Source organism: Ceratotherium simum, chromosome 11, assembly GCF_057802395.1.
Source record: "Ceratotherium simum simum isolate JZ-2026a chromosome 11, ASM5780239v1, whole genome shotgun sequence".
In the NCBI taxonomy this organism is placed as follows: Eukaryota; Metazoa; Chordata; class Mammalia; order Perissodactyla; family Rhinocerotidae; genus Ceratotherium; species Ceratotherium simum.
This window is the reverse complement of record NC_141910.1, coordinates 67,884,005-67,910,027: the sequence shown is the minus strand read 5'-3', so window position 1 is coordinate 67,910,027 and position 26,023 is coordinate 67,884,005. Positions and strand designations below refer to the sequence as shown.

The 26,023-nt window shown below is 52.2% G+C and overlaps 1 protein-coding gene across 2 annotated transcripts in view; it reads left to right on the top strand.

Moving 5' to 3' along the window:
• The first annotated feature begins 600 nt into the window (after positions 1 to 600).
• HPCAL1 (hippocalcin like 1) overlaps positions 601 to 26,023 on the top strand; it is a 118,077-nt gene continuing 92,654 nt past the window's right edge. Inside the window, exon 1 of one of the 2 annotated variants that reach the window (XM_087437164.1) lies at positions 601 to 879. The gene's annotated coding sequence lies outside the window, so the exon portion shown is untranslated. The remainder of the gene's footprint in view (positions 880 to 26,023) is intronic. The other variant, XM_004436464.3, reaches the window with a different exon arrangement.

Here is a 26,023-nt window from a genome sequence, read left to right as displayed (position 1 = left end):
GCCTAGAGTTAGCAAAGGCAGCCAGAACTGGAACTCGGGTCTCCCTCCTCCCGACCCCGGGCTCCTTCCCTGAACCAGGGCGGGAAGGTTGTTGGTATCTTCTCACCGGACAGGGGGTGGGAGTGCCAGAGGGGCCAAGCAGGCGGCCCGGGGAGACTCTGGCCTCTTCCCCTTCTGGGCCACCCGGGCCGCACTTCCTGCAGAGGACAGGAGGCGGGGGAGCGGGACCCCGGGCACCGCCTCCGGGCCTCTCCCACACCCGCGGGCCAGAGGCCAAGGGTTAGGGAGGCGGAACCAGTGCTCGGCTCCGCTCTGCCCCGAAATCCGCGCGGGGCGGGATCGGGTCAGCGCTTCGACTGGGCCGAGACTGCATAAAGAGGAGCGCGGCGCCAGCGTGGAAAGGGCAGACGCCCGGCGCCAACAGGCCAGCAGGGGGCGTGGCCAGGGACGGAGGCTTGACCGCAGCGGCGCTCGGGGGGCGGGGCTAAGACTGGGGGCGTGGTCGAGGCGGGGGCGGTCCGCAGGGGCCCCGAGTGCCCGCCCCGGCCGCGCGCCCCGCCCCCGGCCCCCGCCTCCGGGTCCCGCCCTCGCGTCCCTTCCTTCTCCCGGCTGGCAGGCGGGCCGCGGCGGCTGCGGGCGGCGGACGGACCGGCTCCTCCTCATCGCTCCTTCCCTCGCTGCCGGCTTCCTTTTGTCTTTCTGGGGGGCGATGAGCGCAGGGCCGGCGTGGCGGCTGCGGACGCACGGAGGCCCGCGCTCCTAGCCACCCTTTCTGGCCTTGGCGCGCTCGTCCCGGGCAGCGGCCCGCGCCCGCCTCAGCGCCGGCGGCGCCGAACTTGAGCTCGGGAAGCCGGCGGACAGCGTCCTGCGCCGGAGCAGGTAGGGAAAGGGCGGGCTGCGGGGCTACAGGGAGTGAGGGCGTGTGCACTGGGGTGCGCTGCGATCAGGCTCTCTGCGTGTGTGTGTGTGCGCGCGCGCGCGCGTGTGTTGGGGGGTGCCTATGTTTCTCTGCGCGGTGGAGTTGTGGGTGACCGAGGACAGTGGTGTGTCCCTGGAATGGCGCGTCCTCGTAGGCATCCGTGTGTGCAGTTGGGTGTGCACATTTTGGGCTGCGTTTGTGGAATTGGGTGTTGGGGCGCAGTTGCTGGTGGGGACCGGTGCGGGGCAGGTGTCGTGTGTGAGCGGCTGTGCGTGGGGCGCGGGCGGCGGGGTGGGCGTGGGCGGTCCAGTCCTACGCGCGGAGCCTCCGGTCCCCGCCGGCCAGCGCAGTGCGGAGCTCCAGAGCCCCGGGGGACAGCTGGGATCCGAGGGGGCTGGCGCGAGCTTCGGGAGCAGGGGGCCAGGGCCGCGAGGCCCACGTGGGTCGCCTGTGTACCCTGGCCAGGGCAGGGGACCCGCGCGGCGGCCATCCACTCCCTCCTTCCCATGCCGAGGAGCGATGGACAGAGCCCAGCTCCGGAGTTAGGAGCCCTGGCATCGCCGTGACCCGCACTGCGACCTGGGGCAGACACACCACCTTCCCGGGTTGCAGTTTGCTTCTGTATCGAATGGGGACAGTTCCTCCCTCGCGGGCTGTCGTGACAGTTAAAATGAGAACGCACTCCAGATAGCTCTTGGCCAGTGCCTGGCACGTAGTAGTGCTACGTTAATTAATTAGCGTCTCTCTTTTTAAAAAATCTTTGTTTTCTTTATCGTGGGTGGGGATCTTATAATCCCCCCACTCCGCGCGTGGTTTGTGCCTTTCTCAGGGCCCTAACTTAACGGCTAAGCACCGAGATTCGAGAAAGTTTAGGCTGCCGGGTGAGCCGCTTCCTCGCCGCGCGTCCCCGGCGGCGCCGCCTCGGGTGTGTGGGAGCGCGCAGCGCCGGGCGCCGGCCATTCTCCAGCCGCGAAGGCTCCGGCGCCCGAGCGGGTCCCTCTCCTGGCCGAAGGCAGTGGCTGCGGGAGTCGGGATCCCTTTTGTTCAACAAGTGCGAGACCCCGGGGCATGCAGCTCGAGGAATCCGGGAGCCAAGGTGTGAAAGTGGCGCTCGCCGCAGAGACGGATCTCGGGCTCCCAGGGCATCCCCCACCCCGGGCCTGGTCACGCTGAAGGCCACCCCTTTTCCTCTGGGCCAACACGGATTCCTCCTAGAGGAGGGTGTTTGTCAGGACGGCGAGTCCTGCCTTGGGCATCGGCATTGGACACCCTCCAACTCTCCCCGCCCATCCCCCCCTTAGATCAGCCTTATGCAGGAGGCCGAGATCCGCGTGGGACCCTTTATTCTAGTCCCCCACCGTAATTTTTAAAATATTTAGTTTGAAACCTAGTACTCATAACATTGAACCGCAGTGAATGCACACAGCTCTAACCACGATTCATACTCAGGAGTCCTGCCAGCCACGCCGCAGTGCTTGCTCACACCCAGCTGGGCCAGCTGGCTTGGGCTGCCCTGCCGCCTCCTGCCAGAGCCAGTGATTCCTTCCCTCCGTGTCTGTGGTTTGTTCCTCTCAGGACCCTTTCCCGTCGGAAAAACAAATAACCTTTCACCAAGGGAGCAGCCAGCCTCATGGTGCAGGAGGCTCTCAAAATGGAGCGCTGGCTGGGAATGGGCAGGGGCATGGGGACATGGGCAGGCTACATGTGGGTATGAGACGCGCTCCAAGTATCAGGTGCATCCGTTGCTGTTTTCAGGGAAACTGGAATCCTTTGCAGGCTTTTATGACACAGGAGTAGAAACCTCTGGCTTGGTCCTTCAGTGTGTCTTCTGCCAGGACCGGAGCCCTGAGATATCAGCAGTGATGGCAGGCGGGGGCAGCTGAAAAAGCTAATTTTTCATCCTGATTTGGTGTCACGGGCACACTTAGAAGGCAACCTGTTTTTTCTGTTTCGTAAAATGATTTTATGTCCTAGAGGAGAAAAGGGCTTTTGATCTGAATCCTACTCTCTTCCCCATAATCAGATTCGGTAATAGTATTAAAAAAAAAAATCAGTCTGGCTTTCTCAGCTCAGTAGACAGACCAAAAGCTAGTGGTTTTTTTTCCCCCTAGTTAAAACCGGCCCTTTGTCTCAAGCAAACCAATGTTTTGGCCCTAGATCTATTTCTGTTTCACTTTTGAAAGTGCCTGTAATTACTGAGCTCTTGAGGTTTTATTGAATAATGTGCCGGAGGGAAGGCCCAGGGGCCCTGCCTTTCCCTTGCAGGGGACGTGGGATGTGGTACCTCGTTCTAGCCTTGCCTGCTTCCTTTGAGTTCCACTGTTACGCTTTCTGTAAGGTGGAAAATAGATGTCAATGGGCAATAATAATTTGGGAGACTTGGCATTGGGTCTCAGATGCCCGGAAGGTCACTCGACTTGTGGAGAAACAAGACTAAGTCAAAACCCGGGAAGAACAGAGATTTGCCCAATCTCTAGCCAAGGATCCATTCATTTCCAACAAGCCCTCCTAGAGAGACACTCTGAGAGAAATAAAAGAGCTTGGACAAATTCCTTCAGAATTTATCCTAATGCCCCTTTCTGGCCACGGGGCTGTGCAGAATTAGAAATACAAGCTATTGAAGGACAAGGAGTGGACTCCCCTTGGCGCACACTCCCCAGCCGGGGCCTCGTACTCACCGAGCTCCATTTCTCCCTGGAGCTGCTGTGGGGTTTCATCCTGGTGAAGTGCTAGTGCTGGCTTCTGGGGCCCGCACTCACTGCCTGCAGGGCTCCGTGTGCACAATTCCAAGGGCTGCCGTTCACATAAAACATCATGTTGAGTGTTTGTGCACCAGGGCTGTCTCCCCCTTACTCCTACAGTCCCTCCCCCCGACTTATTCCAAGACCCTGTCTTGCCACTCCTAAGTGGTAAAGTGCCAAGGTCACTTAGGAACTGCTGATAATCCAGGATACTAATAAGGACCCCCAGAGTTTACTTGGCAGCAAAGAGTAAGCTTCTTGACAGCTGAAATTTTATCTAGATTGGGATCAGGTTTGTATTAGAACTTAGCATTCCAGCAAGCCCTAAACTGTGCTTGTTTGTTGTGGGATAATACTTCCAGTTTCTGAGTTGCCAGCCCAGACTTGATAGGGATTATGTGTATTTTGCTAGTTTGTCAGCCCTTCATGTCATTGTGCCTGGGGAAGGAAGGCACTTGTAGACTTTACTCAGGCTCTGCTTTGGGACTCACCATTCTCCCACAGTCTTGCTGGGTTTCTTCAGGGTTTTCCTGCCCAGTTGTAAGGCCGTGCATCTGGGCATCTCACCTGGCTCTTGGCCTCTTCCCTTTGGATTGAGTTTCTCATCAGCATATGACAGAGAGTAATTGTCCATGGAGATAGCGGAGCAGGCTTGGGGGGTCTCTTGGTGCCACCTGCCTCATGGAAAAAATGTTTCTTTCAAATCACTTTCTACTAAAAAAAAAAAAGATTGGAATCTAGTGGCATGGGTTTTTGTGTGTGTGTGTGTGTGAGGGAGATCAGCCCTGAGCTAACATCTGATGCCAATCCTCCTCTCTCTCTCTCTCTCTCTTTTTTTTTTTTTGCTGAGGAAGATTGGCTCTGAGCTAACATCCATGCCCATCTTTCTCTACTTTATATGGGATGCCGCCACAGCATGGCTTGACAAGCAGTGCATCGGGGCGTATGGGATGCCGCCACAGCATAGCTTGACAAGCAGTGCGTCGGTGCGCGCCCGGGATCCGAACCTGCGAACCCCAGGCCGCCGAAGCGGAGTATGTGCACTTAACTGCTTGCGCCACCGGGCCGGCCCTTAGTGGCATGGGTTTTAATGTAACTTCAGGTAATCAATACAGTTTGACAAGTGGAACATTTCTTAGGTGCCGATGAGCAAGGTGCAAGTCTAAAGAATTTTTTTTTTAATCATCTGAAAAGCACAGTAAATCCTTTAAGAAAGCCCTATCTTGGCTCTGTCGTTTCAAGTATAATTGAATTTCAGAGGCAAAGCTTCATATCTGCATTTATGAGGCATGACTAACTAAAGACACCTTCCGAGAGCTCTCAGCTCCCTTCCTATTGCAGCCCTCCCCTGCCTGCACCGGAGCAGCAGATGCCTTCTTCGGGCTCTTCTCATTTACCTTTGCCGGCCAAGTGCTAATCCAGCCGCTGTGTTTTCTGGGTATTTGTTTCTTTTCAGTGCTTGAGGTGCAACCCCGGTTGGCAGGAAGCCAGGAGACTGGGGTTGGGGAGACAAGAAGTCTCTGAGGAGCTAGTGATGGCTCTCTGGCCCTTGGCTAAGAAACACTCGGGATTGTTAAATTCTTACTCCATGGATCAAGCTGCCCTGATCTTGAAGACAGGAAAAAGTCTTTCAGGGTGCGTGGTTCCCCTCTCAGAAGCCTTCCCTGATTGCCTCAATACCCTGTTGCCCTCGCAGAAATCTTCCCTTGCTCTGTGTCCCCTCAGTCAGGCCCTGTAGTGAGTACTCTCCCGCCACCTGCGCTCATGGCTGTGCACTGGCAGGTGAGCAGACCTGAGCTCTCCCAGGGCTCAGACCCAACACTGTCATGTGGGCTCCGCGCTCCTGCACATCAAAGCAGAGCCCAGAACCCCACACCGAACCTGATTTCTCACTGTTAGGGTGCATGACTCTTGCCTACTTGTTTGTTACAGCTAGAAATCTCAGGCGTGTTTCCTTCTTTCTCTACCCATCGAATCCCTCAGTCCTCTGTTGCCCTGACTCCTCCTCCCCATCCCCTTGCCGCCTCTTCTTCCTGCAGAGCAAAGCCTTCTCATCCCTTAGCTGGAGCCCAGCTTCCAGTTCCTTTGCTGCGGTCATGCTATCATCAGGTCAACATTTAAAACAGATTTCATCATCTCACTCTCCACCCCCGCCACCCTCAGGGTCATTCTCTTCCTCGGTAAATGTTCTTGAACACTCCCTGTGTGCCTTGCTCCAAGCTGGGCTCTGAAAGCTGGACACAGGCTTCTTCCCTGCCTGAGCCAAGCTTGGTCTTGGGCTGGGGGTGGGGAGACTATCAAACAAGCCTGTGGAGCCTTGGAGGGGAGCACCTACCCCGTGCGAAGGCCAGGGGGCCTCCGGGAGAAGCATCATCTAAGCTGACACGCGGGATGGGGTGCAGGTGTCTGGGAGGGAGATGGGGGAGTGGAGTGGCTGGAGGTGGTACTGCCAGGGCGAGGCGAGGCCGGCTTGTTCCAGCGCCCGCCTTTCTTCTCTTCCACCCAGACTTCTTCATCGACTAAACTCCTACTCATCCTTAAAAAATTTTTTTAACTAACAGCTTTATGGAGTTATTATAATATATATACCATGAAGTGTACGCACTTTAAGTGTACAATTCATTACTTTTCAGTAAATTTACTGGGTTGTGCAACCGTCACCACAGTCCAGTTTTAGAACATTTCCATCACCTGGAAGGCTCCCTCGTGCCTATTTGCTGTCACTCGCTGTTCCCACCCCCAGCCCCAGGCAACCACCAATCGGCTTTCTGTCTGTCTAGATTTGCCTTTTCTTCCTGTCTCTTCTGTAATAGATTTGGCTCAAGGGCCTCCTCTGTGCGGCCTTCCTGGAATCTTCCAGTTAGAATTGATTGCTGCCTCAACGCCTATGAGATAGCTGCGTCTTGTCTCCCTGCAGGATAGTGAGCTCTTTGGCACAGTGAGCAGGCCATGCTGGCCCCTCATCCCTGCACCTGGCTCAGCACTGGGCTCTGTGCTACACCCAGGCATGCTGGTGGACCGACTGAGGTTGCTTTCCTCACGTTTCTTTTGTGAATGCCTGAGTATCCAGCAGAGCATTGGAATTTTAAGTACAGAGTGTGTAATTGTGATGTGGAGCCCTGCTACAGACATTCTCTTGTTTCAGCAAGAACATGTGAGGCAAATGGGATCAAACCCATTTTTTAAATGAAAAAATCGAGGATGCTCAGAGCAAAATAAGTTGCCCAAAGCCATTGGCAGAAAGTAGAAGAACCAAGAATTAAACGAGGTCACTTTCTTTTCTGCCCCCATTTGGTAGTAAGGTTAGTCCCTTCTGGGGCTTTTCCTGGGCCATTGTTCAGTTTTTCTTCTCATCACTTCCCAATCAATGTAAACTCCTTTTAGGGCGTGAGTGGTTCATGACACATCTTCAGTTGCCCCAGGACCTGGCTCACAGCTGGCCAGGTAGGAGTGACTCAGTGTAAGTGTGTGTGCGTGTAGAGAGGTCTCCTGGTAAATAGGGAGAGAGGAAGGCCCTTGGGGAGCCAGGGGGTGAGTGCACTTCCATGCCTTGTGCCTTTCGGAAGACTTTCTCTTCCTGCATCCTTTTTGTTCTTGAAGGGAGTAGCAGAGGAGGAGACCCCATTTACAGATGCTCAGTCTGAGACACAGAAATTGTATACTCAGTGTATACAGGTTGATCTGGGTCTGCTGTATAGACCACCAGATCACAGGTGATCTCTCTCTCCCACTGATGTAGAGAACTTTCACAGTGGACCTTAAGAGTGTCTTGTTTTTCTCCGATCAGGGTTGTTAGACCCTATTTTGCAAAATATCCCAGGGGAGAGATCAGGGCTGTTGGGGTCAGGCAGACCTGTGTTCAAGTCAGTCTCTGCTGTGTTGTTTATTGGCTGGGTGATGCTTTCTGTGCCTGCGTTTGCTCAGGTCCAGAGGGGTTCTAGGCCCACCTCAGATAGTCACATGAGACCTGGGTGCACGGTGTTCTGGCTGCTCACATGTCTGTGGTAAATGGTGGTGGTGCTGTTGCTATTTAAATGTTCTTGGGTGGCAATGCCTCCTCTGCCACTAAGTATTTCTTTTCAAATTCAGGTTTCTTAGCCATGTTTTGACCCAGACTGTAGTAACAAGGCATTCGATGTGTGAACCTGTGAACATGTGTGTGAAGGCTCCTGGAAGGGAGCCGGTGAGGGCCATGATTTGGAGTTTGGAGAGCTGCCATTTTAGATTGTCCCAGCTTGTGTCCTCTGAGGAGCATCTCTCAGGGTCCCTGATGCAGCCACGGTGACCCTGAACATGGGGGGCTGCACAAAGAGATCTGCAGGTTATTCCTCAGACATAAGGAGGCTTGGACCTCTTGATCCCTTCCCTGCTTGAGCGCTTGGAAAGCATTTATTGAGTTTGCGTGCGTTCGCGCTGGTGTGCCAGCGGGCTGAAGGGGGACTCCTGGGATCACTGTCGGAATTACGATTCTGTGCAGTGGTGTGTATGGATCACGGCGCTTTTTTCCCTCCAGCAGCAAAATGCTCAGGTCTCTGCTTCCTCTATACATTTAACAGATGTTTCCAGAAAATGGAATTGACGACAGCTCCCCACCCTTCCCTCTCACTCCCATCCTTTCTTTTTGCTGCGCTGTGATTCATTTTGGAGGGAAATGAGAACCTCTCAAAATCAATCACCTGGGTTTAAAAAAAAGTCATTTCCAACATCATGCAGTGATCTATATCTGCATGTGTGATTGGAGAGTCACTCCTGGCAGAGTGAGCGTGGGATGTCCAGGGAAGCCTGCCGCCGGCTGTGGGGCGAGGCAGGGCTGTGGGCAGGCAGGACTGGTAGTGCACTCTCTCTCTCTCTCAGCCCTCGCCGGAGCGTGGGGTGGCAGTGGCAGGAATGAGGCTTCATTAAAAATCCTGCAGTTGTGTGGTGCCCATCCCGTGCTTGGTGGCGCAGCCTGGACAGCGTGGCCTGGCTTCCAGGGGCGGAGAGAAAACGTGGGGGCCGCTTTGGCCTCTTTGGGTGTCTTTCTTCCCAGTAAGTGAAGGTGGAAACAGGCCTCAGACAGATGCTCGGGCCTGGCTTTGCTTCACGCCAGACCTTTGGCACATGGATCTGTTCTTATTCTCTGGGGAGGGCTTGTCCCTCTCCTTTCTCTCTGAAGATGGCATAACGAATTGCTGCTTTTATTAGCATCTGTTCTTGGTGATTGCTCTTACCTGACCTAGAAACAATATGGCCTGGCTGATTGTTCTCAGAGCTAGCTGTAAGGTGAAAGCTTATGCATTTGGGAATTATTTTCACCATTGTTGGTGGGAGTGGGAGGAGGGGAGGTGTAGCACAGATAAGGAATTCCAAGTTCTCTCGGCCAGAGACCCCTGGCAGTGCAAAGTCTCACTGTGACCCATAGCTCCTTCCCCTGTGTCTTGTCCTGGGCCAGTTGCTGGCTTCCCAGTACAACCACATCCTCATCCTCAACATCACCATCACCACCATCACCATTGTCACCACCATCACCATCACTGTCACCACCATCACCATCACTGTCATCACCATCACCACCATCATCACCATCCCCGTCACCACCAACACCACCATCACCATCACCATCATCACCACCATCACCACCATCACCTTCACCATCACCACCATCCCCATCACCACCAACACCATCATCACCATCACCATCATCACCACCATCACCATCATCACCTTCACCATCACCATCACCATCACTACTATCATCATCATCAAGTCTCAGTATTGCTTCCCAACATTTGAGCCACTGCATCACATAACCCATTGCGGGTGAATTAGCTGCTCTTTCCGTGGGGGTGGGGGTGGGCCCTACTGTTAGGGAGGTAATGGGAGGAGTTAGGACAGGATGATGTTAGGCATAGAGATCCCAAATGGGTGGATGATGGAATGTTACTCTGAAAGCGGCCTCATGAGAATCACTGATCTGGAAGATTCTTGGAAAATCCCACCTGCGATGGTTAATTTTATGTGTCAGTTTGACTGGGCTAAGGGATGCCCAGAGAGATGGTAAAACATTATTTGTGTGTGTGTCTGTGAGGTTGTCTCGGGGAGAAATTAGCATTTGAATCAGTAGACCGAGTGAAGAAGATCTTCTCACTGATGTGGGTGGACCTCATCCAATCCACTGAGGCCCGAATAGAACAAAAAGGCAGAGGAAGTAGGAATTCTCTCTCTCCCTTGAGCTGGGACATCTCCACTGAAGGGGCTTGCTTTGCAGGCCTGAATGTGTGACTGGGCAGGTTGGTGCACTAGTGCCGTTTTCCATGCTCCTTGCTGATAGACGAGTGTTTCACACATGCATTAAAATTGCAGGACAGGGGTCTGGAAGCCGTCAGGCTTTATGGGTTGGTGGAGTGACCCCTATCCCATTATTAATGTCTGGCTTTCACTGGGCGTGGGTGGCTTTTCCTCTCCAGATCTCAGTTTACTCATTTGTCCAGTGGGGCTCACAGCTAGATAACATCTAAATTTTCGGTCAGCTCTACAATTCAGGAAAAATGTTTAAAAATGTACTTGACTTGTAGGGCACATCCAACATAAATATAGTGAGAATTTTCATAGCTAAACTGACTACGAAAAAAATGAACCTCTTAGAAAACACAGATACCTTAGCAACTGCCGTCTTAAGAGCTGGCATCATAATTCAGAAGAAACTGATAATGTTGAACCAACTGGTGGAGCACAGTTTAGAAGGAAGGGGTAGGGCCAGAGGGTACTGAAGTTAGGGAGATGAACTCTGTGTGTTTCATCCAGCCCTCCATCCATTCAACACTTTCTCATGACTCTCTGTGCCAGGAACGGGGCTTCATGTTAAAGAATCTGAGCTTAAGAAGATGGGCTCCTGGTACGAGGTGAGTGATTTCAGTGGGGTGTTCGCTGTGGGAGCACAGAGGAAGCTTGGCGGTCGAGCTCCGTTCTTAGGCTCTGAATTCTGTGCCGTATTCGGAAGCTGTTTTACTCTTCCTTTGAGAGAACACTCTCCAAGAAAAACCAGTGCAGAGGATGTTGCCCTCCTCATTGTAATGGTGCCTTTCTGTTCTTTCTCGGTGGTCATACTCATACCCTGATTATATAAGACACTGGTGGCCTGAACTTGTTTTGACTAATTGTAAATAAGAGAAAAGTCAAAATTAGGGAGTACTGTAGCAGACAAGTAATTGTGTTATTTCAGACAAAAGTGTATGTATTAATGCGAACTCCTGACCAGATTTCACCTCAAATTGGTCTTTTTAATGAATTACTAAGAATTCTTTGAAATGAGCACATTTGTGGTAGTAGGCTAGTAGGTACTAGGTACTTTTGCTAAAGGGGTTCAAAATAAGCAATTTAAATATTTCTCCTAAATACTAGACTGGGAAGCAAGATGTGCAACTGTACAGACAGTTTTATTTCAATTATGTTTGGGAAGGAAAAAAAGTCAGAGAAAATAGATGGGAAGGAAGTTGACCAAACTGCTAACAGTGGTTGAGTCTGGTGGAATCGTGAGTGATTTCTCTTTCCTGCTTTTTCGTGTTTCTCTACACTCTAAATTTTCACCAATGGACATGTATTACTCTTACAATTTGAAAAAAAAAAGGTTTTAAAAGGAACCCCAAGAATGCTTTCTTCTGGTAACATTGTTTCCCCCCTTAATTTGCTTAGCAAACTTTCTTTTTATAGTCAGACTGGCTGGCTGGAACCCACAAATTCCATACTTGTGATAATTTGAATTAATGGAAATTTATCATAATACATCATTAGAATGTATTAATCTCATCCAAATTCAAAACCGAGTAACTCTATTAACTGGGATATAAAGAAAAACGTTGCGAGCCTTCCGAGAAATTCACCATTTCAACATGGCGGAGGGTCGAGTTTGTTTATGATCTAGAATGTGTTTCTTCTATTTTGCTTGCTTGAATTTGGGCGTGCACTGTGTTTCTTGACCTGGAGGGAGGCTGCATGGCTCCTGCCGTGTTGACCTTGGTTTGATGAGGTGGTTTGATGTCCAGGCCACCTGTCCCTGCCTTCATTTTCCATTGCTCCTCTTTTCCTTCTCTTCTCATCACCAGGTGTTTGTGCGTGGCCCTCTTCCAGGAATAATCTTCTTACTGTTTGTCTACAGGCTAATGTTTTTCAGTTCCCTTTTTGAACATAACCTCTCTGTTCCCCATCTCTGCCCTTCCTTCATGACCCCCCAAGAGTGAAACTGCTGGTCTTTAGCTCCTGTGAGTTGGAGGTCTCCTGGGATTGATCCTTACTGCCTCCCTGTGCTACTCCTGCCTCCAACCTTGGGTTGAAATTGGCTTGATGTTGGGTTGGTGTTAGGTTAACCTTGGGTTGATGTTGAGTTGGTGTTACGTTGACCTTGGGTTGATCTTGGGTTGACTGTCTTTACTGGCTAGTAAGCAGGGCCTTCTTAGACTTTTTAAGGCCATGTCTGACTTTCGGTGGCATTCTTCCAAAGGCTTCTTAGGCTGTTATTCCCATCATTTTTCAGAGGTTTAATCTGAGTCCAGGATATTGAGTCAGCAGTGGAAAGTTATGAAGATGAGGCCAACCATCAGAAACATTGGCTAATATGAAAGTTTGATTTCAGGGTGAATGAAGGAGAGAGATTCTGGGGGCTGGGCCGTGTCTCCAGGCAAATAATACTGCTATAAAATGTAAGAAACCAGAAGTTGCCTTTGCTACTAGTTCAGTGTCTGCTTATAGTTTCTTGGATTAGAAATTTTAAAAAGTCACATTTTTATAGTTTGCTGTCCGTATTTATGATCTTGAGAAAGAAAATATAATTGTCAGCAAAATTCCATACACATCTGCTAAATTATTTCAGGATCTTCATCATAAGGAAACCATATTTAAAAAGAAATTAGTATGGTTCCAGTGTTTAGAAATTATTTTTGAAAGCTGGGTCCTCAGTTTATTGCAAGATTCCACACAGAGGCAGGAAGGAAGCTCTCCTGTCACTGGAAACAGGTCGGTTACCATGGAGACCGGGTGTGTCCCTGTGGTTTCCTGGGTATCCCAGTTGTCTTAGAAAAGGAATAAGCCTCATTTTATATGATATTTCTGAAATTGTGTATGTGATTAAACTTTTCTAAATAAAGGTCATATGTTTCATTGTCTTACATAGTGATTTCTGACATAATTTTGCCCTCCATTCTGTTTGCTTAATTATTAATGCTGCGTAACCCTACCTTTCCTGCCAAAACACTTAAATGCATCGAGGGAACACCTATCCTGAAACAGCAACCAGAACAGAATCTTTTAATAAAGCTAGGAATGCTCTTCTTAGTGTGAATGATGATTACCATGTAAGATTCAACCAGTTAGTTCAACAATTACATGTTGTATGCCAAGCCTGGCTCTCGGCCCTGGGGATGCAACGGTGAACAAGACGTTGGGGCCCTGCCCTTGTGAAGCTTATATTATGGTTGTGACCCAAGACAGCGGAAGCCAAGGAGGGGCCCTGGGCTTATGCGGCAGCCACTGCCACACTGTGGGCCCAGAACCCCTCTCCCTGTCCCATGGGGTGAGTGGGCCTGGGCTTGTTGGAGGGCTGGTACAGCAACTGCTTCATTTGATCTGTTCTTGTTCATAGGCATTTTCCAGAATGTAGAACAGTGCTTTATCAGTCTGCTTCTCATAGTTTTATACACTAAAAAAAATTCCCATTCATGCCTATTCTGGGGTCCCTCTGCATCTAATCATTTCTAAAGGCAATCACTTGACAGTTAACTGTGTAGAAAGCTCTTTGCACTTCTGGGTATTGTCAAATACCTGGCAGTTTCCTTTCTCCTTTCGTGCAGTTTGGCTTCAGCATCCTCAGACCCCACGGAAACAGAGCTCCCACAGCATCAGCAGCTGGTGGCCCACAGTGCGCATCGCTGCCTCTCTCTCTCCCACCGTGTGTTTCTTTGCAGTCGCTTCATTAGCAGAAGGCACGTCCCCTCGTTTTCCTCCCTTCTGTGGGTTTGTAGTAAGCAAGGCCGACTGCATCCCCACACTGGATGGCCTGTTACGCACAAGCTTGTTAACTGGTGGGGGCCTTGAGTGGGCTCGTCACGGACTCAAGAGGCTGCACACGGGCGTGGAACAGAGTTGGTGGCTGTGCTGGACATCAGCGTCTGTTAAGAAAGTGGTAGACTCCAGCCTCTGTGGGCGCAGTGACTGGATGGGCGAGCTTCGTCCTCCAGCCACAGAGGATGCTGCGATCTGAGCAAGAAAACAAGCCTCGGGCCCCAGATGCCCTGGGCGGAGAGATGTCTGCCTCATTGAACTCCAGTGGATGGTGACCGCAGACTCGAGATGCCTCTTCTTGACGCTGGACTGACTTCCTTACAATCTGATGTGAACAGACTGTTCTTTTTAAAGGAAAAAAGCGCCTTTGTGGACTCTGTTCCTATCCTGCTCCCCTCCCCGAGGCTCAAACAGCACCCACTCAAACAGCACCCACCATGGCCTCCTCCTGGCAGGTCCCTTGGGTCTGCCGGGGCACTGCCCTGGAGCATCTGTTTCCTCGCCTGTGAAATGGGAATTAGAAAACCTCCCTCCCAGGATTGTTGTGAAAGTAGCCATTAGACCTCTTGTAAACTCTAAAGTGCTGTGTAAATGTAAGGATTGTCACCATCACCAGCACCATCACCACCACCAGCACCACCACCACCACCAGCACCACCACCATCACCAGCACCAGCACCACCACCAGCACCACCACCACCACCACCACCACCACAACCACCACTACCACCACCACCACCACAACCACCACCAGCACCAGCACCAGCACCAGCACCATCATCAATCTTTGTATTCACATCCTGCCACCCCTGACACACGATTGTTTAAAACAGCAGGTTTCTTTGCTGGGTCTTTGTGGCTCCCCTTGTGGAAATTGAGTTTCAAGTCTTCTGCCCTTTTCCTTTTCCCAGTCTGGGGTCAACCTGTGGTTTTCATTTTCCTCCTGCAAGATGTCAGCCCACAGAAGGGGCCAGGAAAATGTATTGTCCGAGCCTTACAAAGGACGTGGAAATTTGTGTCTGCTCACCTGTCCTCCTGGAGCATCAGATCTGCTCCATCTCCCCGTCTGCCAGGCAGGGGAGTGACTGGCTGTTTGTGTGCTGGGCAGCCTGGGAACTTACTGCTCGGATTAAAAACACGTATTCAGATATGGACAGCTTGGCTCATATCAGAGCATATATTTAGCAAGTAGCTCGCCTTAAGCCTCCTCCCCCTACAGCCGGCTCGGTGGTCACCTTTGTCGGGGACCAGAGGGACAGAGGGGCAGGGGGGTGGGGACTTGTGGTGTGAGAGTCCTGGGACTTTTTCACTTCTGACTTTTCCTTGCTGAGGGAGCTGGTCCTGGGCTGCGGGGGACTCCCCATCGTGGGCTTGGGTTTTGGGTTGTGGGGGAAAGGGAGCTTACCTTGATTCTCAGTGCCATCGTTTGAGGAGAGGAGCGTTTGCTTCACACTGACCTCCTGCCTAGGATACTCTCTGGTCCTTGCACCCTCCCAAACCGCCCTCATGGCTCCCAGCCTTGCTCAGCCTCTTCCAGGAAGCCCCCTGGGCCAGCTCAGGTGCCCTGCTTTTCCTGGGGCACCGCTTCTCTGGCTCCCATGGCCCCGCCATCTGCAAGGCTCTAGTCCTGCCCAGTCGCCTCTCGGATGTGGGTCTCATCTGTCTTCCCGTCTGGGGGCTCCCGGGGCAGGGCTCATGTATTGAGGAGTCTCCTCTCAAGCAGAGCCTGGGCATGGTGGAAAGAGAATCCCTAGGTAGGGAAAGGTGCTCTCCTATTAGCTGGCCCCGTGTCGGAGCTCTTCATTCATTCATTCATTCATTCACTCGTTCACATAGTTCTTGCTGTGTGCCAGACTCTGTGCTAGGAGAATGATCCAGACAGAAATCCTGCTCTCTGAGGGCTTATGTTTCTAGCTGGGAGCAACAGACAGTAAACTAAATAAGCTGATTATGGAGTATAATGTAGTAATACTTAGAAGGTGATAAGACTGTGGAAAAAATAAACTAGTGAAGGGGTGGGGGTATTGGACAATGGGTGGGTGAGAATGAAATAGGGTGGTCAGAGAAGGCCTGGGAAGGTGACGTTTGAGCAAAGACTGGAAAGAAGTGAGGGGCCGGCCATGTGGAAGCTGGGCGGGAGGATGGCAGGCACAGGGAACAGCAAGTGCGAGGGCCCCTCCTCTCAGAGGTTGGGCAACTATGGCTTCACCTTCCAGCCACCTTCCAGCCAGGAGAACCCAGTGAGTTGGGGTCAGTGAGATATCAGTTCAGGGCCGCTGGCACGCTCTCCTATCCCAGTTCCCTTCCTGAATACAAAGCCAAAGTCCCAGGACAGAAGGATTTTGGCCCATCCATCTTCCTCCTGCCTGGAAAGCAGATGTAATGGAAGTAGGGCAGACATGCTATGACCACGAGGCTGAAATCCATGAGCTAAGGATAATAGAGCAGGAAAAGACGCTGGGTACTTGATGGCATTCTTGAACCACTGCCCGAGCCCTGGACACAAAGCAAAGCCTTTTTTGTCTAAGCCACTGCTTGTGGGGTTTTATGTTGTATGATGGAATGTCCAAGACACAATATACTATTCCCAGGTCTCCTAGAGAGACCACTGCCTGCTCAGAGACACAGGCAAGCCTGGGAGACAGTCTAGTGCCTCTCAGCTTTCCTTTCCCTCCATCCTATCACATTGGTCTCTAGGTTAGCCATCAAGATCAAGACCCCACCTCCCCCCCCACCATGCCCCCATGGATCCCAGTCCCTCCAACGTCACCGGTCCTGTGCTGCACTCACCGTCACCTGCCTGCATTATTGTCAGTTTCCAGCCCGTCTCCTGACCCAGCCTCCCCCCCCATCTCCCCCCCCCACCCATTCCCCACACAGCCCCAGTGAGAGTGGGCCACATTGCTCCACAGTCTCACAGCCTTGCTCACAGAGCACGGTCCCCACTGGAAGCATGGCCTGAGAAGCCCTGCGTGTGACCTTGCCTTACCTCTCCTCCAGCCCTGCATCCCCCATGCCCACATCTTGAACTCCATTGATTGGCAGTTCCTTGTCACACTCTCACCTCCGGCCCTTGGCACATGCTGTTCCCTCTGCTGGGAATCCTTGACCCCCACCTGGCGAGCACCCATGCATGCTTCAAGAAGCAAGCAGGGCTTCTCATGCTGGGTGATCCCTTTTCCTGTGCACCTGTGCTCTACTGTTGGTGTTAGAGCCCCTCTGGGGGGAATGGCATTTAAAAAATGTGTCTTTCTTCCCAGTAGACAGAATCCCTGGAGAACAGAGACCAAACGTGTCTCGTTCACCTCTCTAGTCCTTGCTGGGCTTTGCATCAGGCCTGGAACTGGCGCTTGCGGGAGATGGATGTTCAGTGGAATTGTTGGGGCGGTGGTGACCTGGGCAGTTATAGGTGTTGGCCTCCAGGTGAGGTCCCTCCCCTCTCCCCTGCACCCCTTATCCTTACAGGCCCAGAAGTGCACCACCTTCTCCAGGCACGAACTGCCCCTCACTTATGATGAAAACAGTCAACTCAAGTAACGGGCACTGTCCTCCGTGCTCTGTACACTTGATCTCAGGTGATGAGAATTAGCCCATGTTCATTCATTCAACTAAGAGTTATTGGATGCCTACTGTATGCCAGGGATTATTCTAGGCATGAGGGCACATCAATGGGAAAAACCCCGAAAACCTCAGTCCTCCTGGAGCTCAGACGCTCTTCCTTTGTTGCTGCTTCACACACCCTGAACTAACGCACCAAGAGCATCCTCCTCTTTAATTTATTTTTTTTTAATTTTTTCCCCCCAAAGCCCCAGTGGATAGTTGTGTGTCGTAGCTGCACATCCTTCTAGTTGCTGTATGTGGGACTCGGCCTCAGGATGAACGGAGAAGTGGTGCCTCGATGCGCACCCGGGATCCGAACCCGGGCCACCAGCATCGCAGCGCGCGCACTTAACCACCAAGCCACAGGGCCGGCCCCTCCTCTTTAATTTTTTTTTTTTTTTTTAAAGATTTTATTTATTTTATTTTTTCCCCCCAAAGCCCCAGTGGATAGTTGTATGTCGTAGCTGCACATCCTTCTAGTTGCTGTATGCGGGACTCGGCCTCAGGATGAATGGAGAAGTGGTGCCTCGATGCGCACCCGGGATCCGAACCCGGGCCACCAGCATCGCAGCGCGCGCACTTAACCACCAAGCCACAGGGCCGGCCCTCTTCTTTAATTTTTAAACGTGATGCAAGAACAGTCTAAAGGATGAACTTCAGCATGCAAAAGGTCCTGCTGTCTTCTCAGAAAAAAAAGAATTAAGCAAAATGTACTTCTAGAGTCTGAAGAATTTTTCCAAACACAAAAATTTAAAATTATTAGCTTTCATCTCGCTGTTTTAAGGGTCCCACTATTAAAAACTCACCCTGTTGTTATTAAGGGTGAAACTGAGACGTTTAGTTATGTAAAAGCCAATTAAAATAAATTAAATGCAAATACTGTTTCATTGTAATGTTAATTTTGAGAGCTGGATCAATCAAAGGTTGTGGAAATGCCAAAGTTGTTAAGACTTCGGTTGCCATGACTACAGTACTATGGTGCGAGTGGTCTGTCCTTCAGAAATTCCTCCGGGGCCTGGCTCTTGTAGCGCCCGCATTGGTCAGGCAGGGCTGGAGCTCTCTGGGGTCAGGTCCCGGTTCAGCTGGGCTACCTGTTTTGTGACTTTGGGAAGAAAGTCACCTCCCCTCTGCCTCAGTTTCCTCACTTTAAGCACAGCCACTCCAGGGCCGTAAGTGTAACGTAGCCATTCAGCGCTTCTCAGAAATCGCGCATTAAGTTTTGGGATTTCTGATGGGCCTGCTGGTTTTCAGCCTGTGTTTTGGGGAAGTGTGAATAATGTGAATAATAGAGACAAGGGAAGGTGAAGACACTGCCCTGGTCCTGCTTTACCTGTCTTTACTGAGCTTTGGTGAAAATGGAGGTCTTTATCGTCTTGGCGAATGGCCAGTGAATAACCGCCCGGTTGTGGTTTGGGGTGAGTGTGTGTGTGTGTGTGTGTGTGTGTGTGTGTGTGTGTGTTGGGGGGGTTGTTGGGTGAACGCTGAGTGCTCTTCACCCATTAGCTGCCATAATCACATTTTCTCAGAGTTTTTTCTCTGGGGCCATAATTGTTTTACGGATGAGGACACTGGGATTCAGAGGGCCACTTGTCCGAGGTCTCAGGGCTCTAAGGCAGCCATGCCAGGATTGGTGCAGGCTCTCGAGTGCCGGGCTGGGATGGGCTGTCTCCCATGGAGTCCTGGGGGCCACACTTCTCGGTCTTTCCTGCACCCACTTCCGCAGAGGGCTGCCCAGAGCGGGTGCCAGCAGCCCTCCCTCGCCAGCGTCCGGCTGACCAAGCCTCAGCTCCCAAGGACGGGCCCAGAGTTGCCGTGGCGTCTCTTTTGAGGCGCCCCTGCAGAGAAGCTTCCGAACACAGTGCGGGGTTTAGATCGTCCGTCACAAGCTGGAACCGCGAGTGCGTGTTAAACATCTGCTCCCCTGCTGGGAGGAGGGCCCAGGAGTGGATGCTCAGGTGCCACCTGGCTGACTCACCATCCCTGCCCTGGGGTTCTTGGGGCTCATTAGTGCCTGTGCAGGGCTGCAGTCCAGCGCCTTGCTGAATGAGATCCCACTGGCCTTTTCTCGCTCTATGGGGGGCGGGTTTTGGGAAAGGATGCAGCAGTTGGGGATGTTTAAACTCTGTGTAGGAAATAGGTTGTGCTCTGACACTTCACCCGCTACGGAGCAGCCTGTGTCTGCCCAAAAGTGAGGCCCTGGAGAATGCAGAGGGCCTGAGGCTGAGGGCTGGAGCTTTGCCACAGGCCTGTCGTTAGTCCTCTCTGCGGTGGCCGGACTCCGTCTCAGTACCGGCCGCTTGCTAGGTGCTCACTGAATGCATCCTGGGTGGAGTAAACCCAGGAGGCAGCGGGTGGCCCTGGAGGACAGGTTTGCTTCCAGTCTTGCTGGGTGGAGAGGATGTAAAGGTTAATTAACTTAGCCATATTCTCTTGGGATTTCTTCTCAAAGTAAGTGCGGAGGGGGTTCCCCTGCCTCATGGGGCCGCTGGCCAAGAGGCTGAGAGCGAATGCTGCCAGGTCAGCCCCAGCACGGCCTGGGAAGGTGGGAGGTTGGTTTCAGTGTCTTGAAGGAAGCCGACATGTCATCCTTCTCATCCTCGGGCTCTTAAAGCAGATGGTGGGAACCCTGTGGTTGATCCTGCTTTCCAAATCTTGACTGGCCACTCTTTGGGGGTGGGAATTGGGCTCAGGTAGTGTTGGCTGGACATTTGGGCTGGGAATTAGCAAATTGGGTGTGTGCTGGCCTGCCTTCTGCCTCTGTGTCCTCACCCATGAAGTTAGGAAAGGCCACTCACGGTGGCTAGCTCACTGGGTTAGAGTGAGGATCAAGAGGAGAATGAGTGACAGGCTGGCTTGAAGCCCGTTGAGCCCAGAGATGGGGGACTCACTGTCCTCCTCGGCAGCAGCGCTGATAAATCTATGAGACGTGTGGTTTCTCCCTTTGGGGAGAATTGGGGCAGTGTCGCTTGACACATATTCTGTCCTCCGTAGAGCACCTGCCCCCTCCCCTGTGCCCATGCACTCTGGAATTGGCTGGTGCTTGCTGACAGATGCTCCAGGCTCCCAGCCTGGGCTGCTGGCCACCGTGGCCTCTCGCCCCATATCCACCCTGTGTTCCAGCTAGGTTGGACTGTCGCCATCCCAATGTATCAGCGCAGCCTTCCGGCCTCCAGCTCTTTGTCTTTGCTGTCCCTTCGGCTCAGCCCCCCCTGTTGGCTCCTCTGGGAGTCGTCCTTCGCCAAGCTAGAGCGAGCTCCTCCTCCAGGTGGCAGGAGCACATGGGGCTGACCCCCTACTTTAACCTGTGGACCCCATATCTTAGAGGGAGATGATACCAGAGGCTTTCTGCTGCGGCATCCCCCAGGAGATGAGCCCGTCCAGGGCATGAGCTGGGGCTCATCTTCCCCGTTGCCCCAGCAGCTTGTCTAGCCTGTGGAAGGGCTTCTGTCTCCTGGAACAGGTCTGCCTGGGGTCTCCCAGGAATTCAGCTTCACCTTCGCCACGTCTCCTTTGATTTGCAGCCATGGCTAAGAGTTGGAGAGATACTTTGTGTTGTTCCAGAGCATGTTAGACAATTTCAAAACCTGCATTTCATGGGTAGTAGTTCTGTTCCCCCAAGATGTGTACAGCAGCTCCCCAGGCAGCTGTCGTGGGCGAGTTACAGGAGGGACTGTGGCGGGTGCTTCTCTTGAGTCCCTCACAATGGCTAGTGGGAGGTTAGACCCTGGCTCTTTGCCTCTTGGCCCTGTGAGCCCCACGCAAGTCACTTAACTGCTCTGAGCCTCAGTTTCCTCCTGTAAATTATACTGACCTGGTACGACTGTCATGCAGATTATCTGAGCTCGTGTATATTAAAGTGCTATATTCATGTTAGTTATTTTATTAATGTCAGGGCTCAATTGTTTTTTTTTCTGATTTATTTTTATTTTAAGACTGGACAGGAACTAATTTACGAGAGTCATCTGTGGGTGTAACTAGTGTCACCTTGAGCCAGGACCTGATTTTGGCCAATAGCCGTGTCTTCTTCCGGTAGAGAATGGTGTCATTCAGAGCTGAACTGCACGGGACTTGATTCTCGGGGTCACGTTCTCTGCAGATGGTGTTAGGGCTAATGACTTACTATATATATATTCACAAGTGGGTGCTTTATGGTTAACACCAGATCCGTAACTTTTCATTTCCTGACTGATGTATCAGAAGCTTCATTTGTAATGGCCTATTAGATTTAGTAAGTGTAAAAAGACGTCAGTTGAGGCCATTTCTGTCCATGAGCTGGCTGTACCTGTGGTTCTAGAGCAGCGTGGTGTGACGTGGGGGGACAGGCAAGGGGCAGCACCATGCTCGTGCGCTGTGTGTGTTCTCCTTTGTCTCCCCGGGCACTCTCTGTGGTAGGCAGGTGGTGGCGAGGATCCCACTTTACAGAGAAGGACACTGAGGCCCAGAGAGATTAAGTGACTTCTCTGAGTGTTCACAGCTCCAAAGTGACAGTCTGCACTGGAACTCAGGTGTGTTTCATTCCAGCCTGGAACAGTGCCTAGCACGGAGCAGGTGCTCAGGAGGATTTGTTGACCAAGTTCCAGGTTATTCCCCCGCCTGAACACTCTCTGCCCCAGGTGTTTGGGCCTGTGGGGAGTTGTTCAGGGAGATTATTGAAAATGCAGCTTCCTGGCCCCAGCCCACCTATCCTGCATTAGGGACACTGGTGATGAGCCTCAGAATGCCTGTGAGCTGCCCTGGGGGTTTTTATGCACCCAGAAGTTAGAAACCCACTGCTCCAGCTTTGTCAAATCCATCTCCTCGACAGTCTTGTGGCAGGTAGGATAATGGGCCCTGAAAGGGGTCCCCGTCCTAATCCCTGGAGCCTGTGAGTGTGTTACCTTACATGGCAAAGGGCTATGCTGTGTGGTTAAGATCGAGGACCTTGACATGGGGAGAGTATCCTGGATTATCCAGGTAGACCCAGTGCCATCATGTGAGTCCTTAAAATGCAGGATGTAGTCAGTCTGATGGCGATGTGATTTAAGAATGGGCAGAGAGGTGCAATGCAGTGCTGCTGTTAGCTTTGCAGATGGAGGGAGGGGCATGAGCCAAGAGAGGTAGGTAGCCGGTAGACGCTGGAAAAGGCAAGGAAACAGATTCTCCCTGAGAGCCTCCAGAACAGAGCAGCCGTGTGACACCTTCATCCAGTGAGACCAGTCTCTTCCTCATCACTTGATTCTTTCTCTCCAGCATATTCCCCTTCCCACCATCCTGGCCCATTGGTCCCACTCCAGCCCAGGCCCAGGCCCAGATTCCTGGGCTCCAGGTGGGTCCTTGGCTGCCATGGTTCTCAGCTGCAGGAAGTCTGAGTTAAAGATCCTGCTAACAAAATGCGTTTGAAGTGATGTTGGTCCCGTCAACTTGGCCTCAGGTTTACCGCATTTTTTCTAAACAAAGTGGCAGCCACAGGCGCTGTCTAACTGGTGTGCGTGGGGCGCAGGCTATGGCCGCATGGAGCAGTGCCAGGTTCCAGCGTCTGGCTTTAGCATTAGCCGAGCTATACAGAAGGAGCTCGTGTTCTCCTTCCGCCTGCACACGTGGGCTTCAACGTTGCCTCACAACATTTCCTGTTGTTTAAATCTTGGTCCTTTTGATTTTTTTCCTTTTAAACTAGAGACTTGACTTTGTGCAGTTTCTGTGGTGAGCTGGAAGTGTTTCCTTTTCCAGAGTGGCCTGGCGATTTCCGAGTGTGTTGAGGGTCTTGTGTGGGGATGGGGGTCAGTGAGGCCTGCCTGTGGTCCCAGTCTAGATACTTCTGATGAGGAGGAAAGATGACAAATCCTGAACTTTTGTCTGGATATTTACCATTTACAGACTGGTTTCACAGGAATATTCTCATTAAATCCTTTGAGGATAGTGGTTCAGAGCATTAGTGTTGGAGCGGGTGGGGAACTTGGATCTGTCCCTCCTCACCTCTTGCTGGGTAAGTTACTTAACCACACACTTTCAGTTTCTCCTCTGACCAGGTGTCTGAGTCATCTCAGGCTGCCATGACTTAAGTACCACAGACAGGGTGGCTCAAACAACAGAAATTTATTCTCTCATGGTCCTGGAGGCTGGAATTCCAAGATCAAGGTGTCTGCAGGGTTGGTTCCTTCTGAGGCCTCTCTCCTTGGGTTGTAGATGGCCACCTCCTTACTGTGTCCTCACAGGGTCTTCTCTCTGTCTGTGTCTGTGTCCTGATCTCTTCATAAAAGGACACCAGTCATATTGGATGAGGGCACACCCTAATGACTTCATTTTAACTTCATTATCTCTTTAAAGAGCCTTTCTCCAAATGCAGCCACATTCTGGGGTCCTGGGGATTAGGACATCAACATATGAAGTTGTAGGGGCACACAACTCAGCTCTTAACACATGGGAATGGTAGTGCTTGCCTAATAAAGTTAGTAAGGGATTAATTTAAGTGATGATGTATTTAAGTGCTTAGCACACTCAGAGATGGTAGCCAGCGCTAACTATGGAAAAGGGAAAGGAGAAGGAAGAGGAAAAGGAATTTTTCTTGAGTGCCTCTTATTTGCCAGGTCTAGGTTCTTGCTAGACGTTAATGCACTGAATGCCCACAGCGGTCGCCCACTAAGCCGTGTTTCTCAAAGTGTGGACCTTGATCATCATGTGAGAATGCAGATTTCTGGGCCCCACACCAGGCCTTTGGAGTCAACAGCAGCTGGGTTGGGGCCTGGGAATTTGCATTTTAATTAAATATTCCAAAACACACTAACTGCAGTCTGAGAACCACTGCTCAAAGCCTTATTGATTCCTTACACACTCCCCTCCATGCCGCTCTTGTCTGCTCTCTTGTTATCTAGGCCCATTCCCCACCCCTCTCCTGTGGACTGGCCTGCCCCACTTCCCTGCTCAGCTCCACTTCCGTCTCATTACCTCCCATCTCCTTCTCTCCAAGGAGTGACTTCTCTAAGCCACGCACGACTGCACTGCCCTCCTGCTATACACTTCGGGACTCGTCAATAGTCTGCAGAGGGCAGCTCGAGCTTTGGGGACTGCCTGGCGTCCAGGTTTGTCCTGCCTGGGCCCCTGCCCACCTCTCTGTCATTCTCCAGGTGCCCCGGCCCCAGCCTTTGAGAGCTGTCTGCCGTGTGCTGAACACACAGTCTCTCCTGCCTTTTCAGGTTTGCACATGCCCTTCCTGCTGCCCCAGGACCCAGCCCGGCACCGCTCCTCCTGCCTAAGTTCTCCAGCACAGGGCTGGGCTCTCCTTCATGTCCTCTAGGGCACCGAGCACCATTTCTGAACCCAGGAGACACTCAGGAAATCTTTCTTGGCCGAATGGATACAAGAAGTTATTTTCCAGGATGGGCAACGAACTCCCAGTAACTCTTCCAAGGCTGCATCACGGCCAGTGGCAAAGCTGAGATGGACATCCTGCCTTTTTAGGTATGTTCTTTTGGCCAGGCCGTGCTTGGGCTGGAGACCGTTTGCCCCTCACTGGACGTCCCCCGACTGTGTGAGTTCACGTTTTGTACCGTTTTCGGTCTCCTCCCTCCTTTGTTCAAGGCTCTGCATTATCTCTGGCTCCTCCTTCCTCCTCGCTGATGTGGTGGTTATCATCTGCTGTGGACTTGGAAATAAATAAGCTGCCATAGAGTGCTCGGCCACATCAGTCACACCGTGGTGGCCCCTGGCTGAGCTTACGGCCCATGCTGTTGAAGTGCTCTTGGCAGGGCTTGGTGAGGGAGCCCCGTGTCACCTGTTGTCATTTCACAACGGAGGCCTGTGTCACCTGTTGTCATTTCACTAGGAAGGCCTGTGTCACCTGTTGTCATTTCACAAGGGAGGCTTGCGTCACCTGTTGTCATTTCAGGAGGAAGGCCTGTGTCACCTGTTGTCATTATGTGCCCTTAGACTTCTGGCTGTCCTGTAACCCGCTGCACAGTGGAGCCGCCGGCCCCAAGCGTCCACGTGCGCTCTGCTCCAGAGCTGGAGCTGCTCATGGTGCTGGGCTGGGCTGTGCTCTTTAATTGCCCTGCAGTGGAACCACTGGGGATACAGAGGAACGGGAGTAACTGAGTGGGTGAGCCGCCCGGCCTGCCCTGTCACAGCCCCCCTGGCCCCATGTCTGCATTTTATTGAGGTTCTGGGTAAGGTTTCATTTTAAAATCCCTAGCCAAAATGTTTGAAAACGCTAACCTAGACAACCTCTCAGGTTCTTCCAGTGCTAACCTTCTTTGGCCCGTAAAACAAATCCCTTCATCACTGTAGGTGTGTTCACTAGAGGTCACTAAGGTCAAGTGGGCCTGTCCCGGCTGTCCCTGAGAGCTGTCGTGGCCGCCCAGAAAGGAGGGGTGAGCATGGCCGAGAGGAAAGGCAGCTAGGGGTGTGGTGGGCGGGACTCCCTGGGTGTGATGGGAGGACTGCATTTGTCCTGGCCTTGAGCGTCCATTGCATTTCCCTGCCTGTCACTTCGTAGAGTGAGGTGGCGGGCAGAGAGCTTCCAGACTTGCTCCACGACACACGGCTGAGCCTGGGGCTGCAACTGCCCCCTCCCTGCAGCCCAGCGGGTACGGCCTACACTTTAGGAGGATGGCCGTGGCTTTGGGGAGCAGGGGGACATGTGGGGTCCACTCCTGAGCTGACGGGGAGTGGGAGGTGCTGGGGGCTGAGGCGCTGCGGGGTTCCGTAGTCAGCAAGGGCACCCGGTGGGAGAGAAGGACGCTGCTGTCATCCCCTGGAC